The sequence below is a fragment of the Petromyzon marinus genome, chromosome 66 (genome assembly GCF_048934315.1).
Source record: "Petromyzon marinus isolate PM22_M1 ecotype Great Lakes invasive population chromosome 66, UKy_Petmar_22M1.pri1.0, whole genome shotgun sequence".
NCBI lineage: Eukaryota > Metazoa > Chordata > Hyperoartia > Petromyzontiformes > Petromyzontidae > Petromyzon > Petromyzon marinus.
The window spans coordinates 8,848,360-8,855,797 of NC_133732.1; positions in this window are offsets into that span (position 1 = coordinate 8,848,360).

Below are 7,438 nucleotides of genomic sequence, written 5' to 3' on the forward strand. Positions count from 1 at the left end.
GCAACTCGTTACACTACACATACAAACACAAAAATTGTGCTTGCGATGAAATGAACTACACGATGCCACCTCGCTGCTCGTCTCGTCAAGGAGCTATGACTCTGGTCATGATTTAAGAGCTTCTTGGCTCACAGGGTAATTCAAAATAAACTGAACTGATAATCCTCACAGTACCAACGACTTTTGCCTGGCCATCGAATAAAGAGAGTCACCGCATCGCGCGCTGTCTGATGCTATACACACTACTCTAAACTACACTATACACTACTATACACGACACGATAGACTCCACTACTATGAAATGTTTAATATTATCCTTCTTACAAAAAATACTTATGTTGCTTCCAGTTTACACCATTGGAAACCTCATTTTCCAGTAACAAAATATGATAATTGTTTTTTTACCCTTTTATCTGGCAACAAAACTGACACCATAAAAAAGGTGTCAGTTTTGTGCCAGTTAAAAGGGTAAAACCTATTCCTATATCTTGTTACTGTCAAAGGAGGTCTCATAATGTAAATGCTCACCCCGAGCCCACAATACTCTGATAATGCGCTGTTTTTGAGTTGTACTCCTTTTGGCGTCTTCTGGTACAACACCAATGGAGACTAGGCTCTAACAAAACTGTCTCGGCTGTGGACCAATCAAATTCAAGGACAGTGCATATTATTATCAAAGTTGTCTTTTTTGTTTGCATTTTGACTGCTTGTGTTGTGGTTATTGCAAACATGATGCCTTGAATAAAGGTGTCAGGTTTTTTGTGCCAGTTAATAGGGTAAAACATATTCCTATTTCCTAGGTGTCAGTTTTGTTGCCAGATAAAAGGGTAAAAAAACAATTATCTTGCTTCCCGTTTGCTTTGTAGGGTATTTGTAATTAATCTTGATTTGAAGCTTTCGTAATTGTTCAGATTTCATAATGACCTATGGACTCTCACAGAGACCCACTGACTCGCACAGAGACCCACTGACTCGCGCAGAGACCCACTGACTCACACAGAGACTCACTGACTCACACAGAAACCAACTTACTGAAACAGAAACATATAGACTCACTCAGAGACCCTTAGATTCATAGAGACACATGGATTAACACCGAGACCCATGGACTCACAGAGAGCTCATAAATTCACAGAGAGAGCCATGTACTAATACCGAGACCCATGGACTTGCACAGAGACCCATAGACTCGCAGAGAGATCCATGGACTAACATAGAGACCCAGGGACCCACACAGAGACCCATGGACTCGCAGACAAATCCATAGACAAACACAGAGACCCATGGACTCCCACAGAGACCCATAGACTATCAGATAGACCCATAGACTCACAGAGAGACCCATGGACTAACACAGAGACCCATGGACTCGCACAGTGACCCACTGACTCACACAGACCAACTGACTCATACAGAGACCCACATACTCACACAGAGACCCCATGCCTGACAGCTTTCAAATCAATATAGAAGTAACAGTGTAGTATAATCACAAATGTCATTCATAATTTCTTATAATTAGCTTATTTCTTTATCTAAATGCCATTTTTCGGAAAAAAATATTTCCACTGCTCTTCTGTGTATCCATGTGACCAGCCTTTCATCTACTTGTTATTACGCTTAGAATTATACAATTAAACCCGAGAGCAACTTAACCTATACCTCAATCTGTCTTCGCTGCTATGTAGCTCTTATTAAAAAGCGATCTGGCTATCACAAATGATAGCTCAACCAAGTGGCTTATCACGTGGAAATGTTTAGCAGCAGCAGAAAAATCTTCTAAACGCGTGACTTCTTTTCTAGATGTGGAGAGAAATTCAAGCGACCACGGGGGGAGAGAGCGAGATGCGCAATCGCTAAATGCACCGCAGGCGTGAGGGTAGGAATCGAACTCCACGAACTCCTGTATACCAGGCGAGGTAGTTAACATCTCCCAGCCACCGTGGCGTTAGGGTCGGGATCGAAACCACCTTTTGTACACCAGGCGAGGTAGTTAAGATCTCCCAGCCACTGCGGCACCCTGACTGAACCGGTATGACTCCAACTCCCTGCCTTCTTTCGCCGGTTTGAACCGAGATCGCGCGCATGCTCCGGTGAGCCTTTCGTTCACATTCTCGTCATTTCTTTCGCGTGCCAACGAGTCCTGCACGTACACAACGTGCCACTGGCCCCGAATCCCACTCCGCCAAAGGGTCCTCGTTCAGATGCCTCACGGGGGAAAACGGGGGGTCACGATAGCCGAGGACGCCGAGTGGCTATTGCGAGGGGACAAGCAACACGATGGTGCATTGCACAGAGCGCGTGAAGACGCAATGACCCCGATCCACAAATACGAAGGAGACATCATCACAGCGACAATGATGATGATACACTACTCCCCTACTGCTCCTCCTGACACGTTGTCTATGGCCTGACCACATGAATGCGAAATCATAGCTGTTGCTCTGCATCTTTAATCCTCGCAGCGACTTTTGGCTGGTCATCAAACAAAGACGGTTACCGCATTGTGCGCTTTCAGATGATATACGTACTACACGATACACTGCACTATACACTACACTATACACTACACTACTATGCATTACATTATACACTACTACACACTACACCAATGGTTCTTAACCTGGGGTGCACGCACGCCCTGGGGGTGCGAGATACCCATTCTAGGGGTGTGCGAGACATGTCCAGATTTTGCTTGGAAGGTAAATGATCAAAACACTAATTAATCATGGGCACGTAAGTAATACTTCTTTTTGATTTAAAGCTTTCGTGACTGCAGGGATGCATATGCTTGTTTTTTTCGGTAAAGTCACATAGAAGGGAAACAATGAAATAATAAAAATAGAAAACAATAAAATTCTCACGACGTTTCGACTGCAACACAAGCAATCATCATCAGGTGTGAAAACCACAGCAAGAAAATTTGAAAAAAGTAGCGTTTTTTTAATGTTAGCACCACGGAGAGCGATTTGGCAGTTATTCAGATGGACGAGTCCATCTATGTTCGGAAAAGAGGAGAGGGGAGACGAAAATAATGGATGCGGTCTGAAAGCCACCGTAAGCGTGAACAATCAGTTAAGACCCGAAATGGTTTATCAAATCCTTCCAATGATTGCTAAGCCAGAATTCATCTTCTTGGTTGAAATTGTCTCTGTGTTTGTATATGTGGATAGCCTCATGAACGAATCTCTCATGGTAGCCAGATGGCTTGCAAAGAACCTCTGTCATGGAGAAGTCAATGTCATGTGAGCCTACTGAATTATAACAGTGTTCTTCCACGACCGAGGTGTTGGTCCTACCGTGTTTTAGGTCTGCTTTGTGTTCACGAATGCCGTCCGAGACATGTCGTTTGGTTTCTCCAATGTAACTACTACCACAGAGGCAACTTAGTTTGTAGACGTCAGGGTACTGTATGTCCGGAATCACATATTTCACAGATGGAACCAGATCACGGATTTGATAAACCATTTCGAGTCTTAATTGATTGTTCACGCTTACGGTGGCTTTCAGACTGCATCCATTATTTTCGTTTCCCCCCTCCTCTTTTCCGAACATAGATGGACTCGTCCACCTGAATAACTGCCAAATCGCTCTCTGTGGTGCTAACGTTAAAAAAAGGCCACTTTTTTCAAATTTTCTTGATGTGATTTTCACACCTGATGATGATTGCTTGTGTTGCAGTCGAAACGTCGTGAGAATTTTATTGTTTTATATTTTTATTATTTTATTGTTTCCCTTCTACGTGGTGACTTTACCGAAAGAAGCAAGAATAGCAACTTCTCTGTTTCATCAAAACCTCTATGTATTTATTAACATTATGCATTGATTTATCAAATACCATACATTGCGGGAGTAATTGATAAACTAGCCAAATGTTTGGAAAACAAAACATCCGAGTGAGATTCGGCACGGTACATAAAATACAGAAATTTATATCTGGTACAAAGATGTATTATCAAAGCTATCAACAGAAGGTGTGTACAGGATTAACTGCACTTGTGTCAAATGATGTGTTGGGCAAACATGACGAATGATTAGCACGAGAAAAAACATCAGAGAAATATTAAATACTCCAAAACACAACTGTCAGCAGTAGCAGAACACGTGTACCAACAAGGACACTCAATTGATTTTGAAAATGTTGAAGTTCTGTGCAAAACTAGCTACTACTGGCCAAGACTAATTAGAGAATATATCAAAATTGAAAGAAGTAAAAATAATTTTTTAACCGTTCTGATAGCTACCGCCTTAGTGCTCCGTGGAAGCGAATCATCAAATAATACAATATTTAAATGCATGCCTATAAAGGAGATCGTATTTCAACAGGGATTACCGTTGGTACAGCTGTTTTAATAGACACAATGGACAGGAAGAACAAAAGCCAAAGGCTCGCACAATGCACTTGCATCATGTACGTTGACTCATTAATCCCCCCCTCCCCCCGCCACTATGCGCAAAAGTGTAGAAGTGTGATCACCACATCTACGCCTTAATATAAGGAACGAAACAGTTAGACTTCTCCATAAATCTGGATGCCGCCTGATGACGCTAATTGTAATTACTGGCGAAACGTCATATTCAGATTGTAAATGTTGTGGCTTGGCTCTCCAACACACCGGTGTGCTGTACTAGTTACGAATTGGCACGTTCTGTTTACGTGACAACCCTTACTAGTTGGCTGTGTCGGTTGGTGACGGGTTTAAATGACACATTTATATATTTACGCGATCTAATCCAAAATAACGCAATTATGGGCAAAGTCAACCCAGACGAAATTTTCAACTCCCACCACAGCATTTCAAATTCCTCATTTGTGCATTCCAATAATACGATTGTGAATGCAAGGGTGAACCGGCTGACTGAAGTGAGTCGAGGCCAGTTCAAACGTCGATGCATTAAAGCGTCCACGTGTGCGTACGTCTGTCCACGGTGGGGTGCCACGGTGGCTATGAGATGTTAACTACCTCGTCTGGTATGCAGGAGGTCGTGGTGGTTTGGATCTCGACCCTGACGCCTGTTGTATATTTGCAGTTTGCTTGTCTGTCTCCCCGTGGTCGCGTGGATTTTTCTCCGCATCCTCCAGTTGTTTTCCCCACCGCGTTTAGAATCAGCATCTCACGCGTTTATAGTTCCTTAGCTGCTGATATAAATGTCCACATCATGATGATAAGCCGCTTCGTTGGGCTATAATTTGTGATAGCCAGGTCATTTCTTAAAAAGAAATACGTAACAGCTCCGTGGAGGCTTTCTACCTGGCAACATAAATACAAGTGTCCTTTATAGTTGCATAGTTTATACAGCTGTAGGTATATTGTAACAAAGGCTGGCACCCTCTTGATGTCACGCTAAATACCTGAACGCGTTCGTCGCAGAAGCTTTGACGTTTGAGCAATCTCATCCATCATGGAGATTTGTTTTTTTTTTTTGGAGGGGTGGGGGAGTTTAGATCGCGTCAACATAAATGTTGTGTTGTTAAACTCGCTGCCGCCCGTTTACGTGACATACCCTTTGCTAATTGGCCTATTCGGGTGGTGGCGGGTTTAACGACGCGCGTTTTTATTCACGCGATCCAACCCCAAAAAAACCTCTATGATGTATTCTATCCTCATGTAGTTTGTTTACCTTTTTTTTTATTTTGGACTGTTATCGTTTCTCGATTTGAAGCTTTCGTGACTGCAAGATTCATACTCTTTGGTTCTTCCGGTAAAGTCACCACGTAGAAGGGAAATAATAATAAAAATATAAAACTATAAAATTCTCACGACGTTTCGACCGCAACACAAGCAATCATCATCAGGTGTGAAAACCACAGCAAGAAAATTTTAAAAAAGTGGCTATAAATAAATCATAACTTACCATTTAAATCAAAATGTAGGATTTCTACTCTTTGGATTTTTTGGTAAAGTCACGTAGGTAAAATAAAATGAACTAAATTAAAACTAAATTAAATCACGACATTTCGGAGGCAACACAAGCTTCCGTCTTCAGATGGAACAGTCACAGCAAAATTGCTGTATCGTGTTTGGGTGTATTGTTTTTGTTGTTGTAACGTTCTGACCCCGTGCCCCTACTGAACATATGTGAACAAAGTGCTTCATAGCTCATCCGTTTCCTCTTGCAGTAGAAAGGGGCCGTCCATAAATGACGTCACGCACCTGGGGTGGGGGGTCAGACATTTGTGACGATGTGTGACGACGGGGGGAGGGGTTGAGAAATGTGAGGTCACATCAAAATGCGCAACTTTAAATAAATATAGACACGTTCTACTTAATTAAATATACTTTTTCATAAATGTTTTCTCCTACAACATCAGAGTGCAGCGCCACATTAAATATGCACGACAATGACAATAGTTTAAAGCGATTTGAAGCATGCTTTTTTTTTCAAAATGGAAATATTGTTTTGGGGGGGGAAGGGCAGAGCTTTGTGACGTCATTTATGGACGGCCCCAAATACTATATTCTGATTGTGACGTCACGTCTTGGTGTTGTCGTCGTTACATGCATATTTCTTGCCACGTGCTCAGAAATCGCGCACGCGGTCTGTGAGGGTGAGCGTCAGAGGGAGCCATGTCCTACAAATCGTCGCCGAGCGAGGCCGAGTACAAGGGCAAGACAGTCGAGGCTATTCTGGCCGGGATGCCCACAAGTGTCGCGGTTGCCATAGAGATCACCAACCTATCGACATACACACTCGAACATCCATCGTGAGTACGCGCACGCATGTTGAACTTCTTTCGCACCGTACATAGCGAACCGTGCTAATCTGAGGTGTGGGGGAAGGACAATAAACTAAACACGAAAATCGATAAGGTGGATCTGGACAATGCTTGTGCTGTCTGTTTCTATGTATCACGCACAAAACAAAGATCCTCCGTATGGCCTTAACAGACTTCTGGGACAAGTACTGTTAGCGAGTAGCATCTATGAAAGCTTTACCTGGTAAAATGACACAGCGCCGACTGCTGTCCAGCTGTGGCAACTCTGGTGGACAGGGTACGCCGGCAGGGCAGAGGAAGACCTCATTGGGAAGCCCCTGGAACCCGCTAGTGGGTTCAAGAAAGGAGGTGCGGCCAGGGCGGAGCCAGGACACGCCGAGGAGATTAAAAGCAGCGGAGAGCGAGAGCTCCGGGCTGCCGGTTCAAGGAGTGGACTCGTCTCGCCGTCACTGTCATCATCGCCACCTTCATCACTGCCGTCTTCACTAGATAATAGCGTGGCCAGACACTTGTTGGCTGCCTCGGTCAACGCCGTCGGTGCAAAGCGGTGAGGGTTGTGTCTAGGCTGGGCTGTAGGGCAACGGGAGCGAGAAGGAGGTGATCCGGTTTGTGAACGGCCGAAAGGAAATACGATAAAATAATTATTTTATTATTATAAAATAATTCTTTTTAGTCTTTACGTATTCATTTTCAGCGAATTGCTTACCTTTACAATACTTT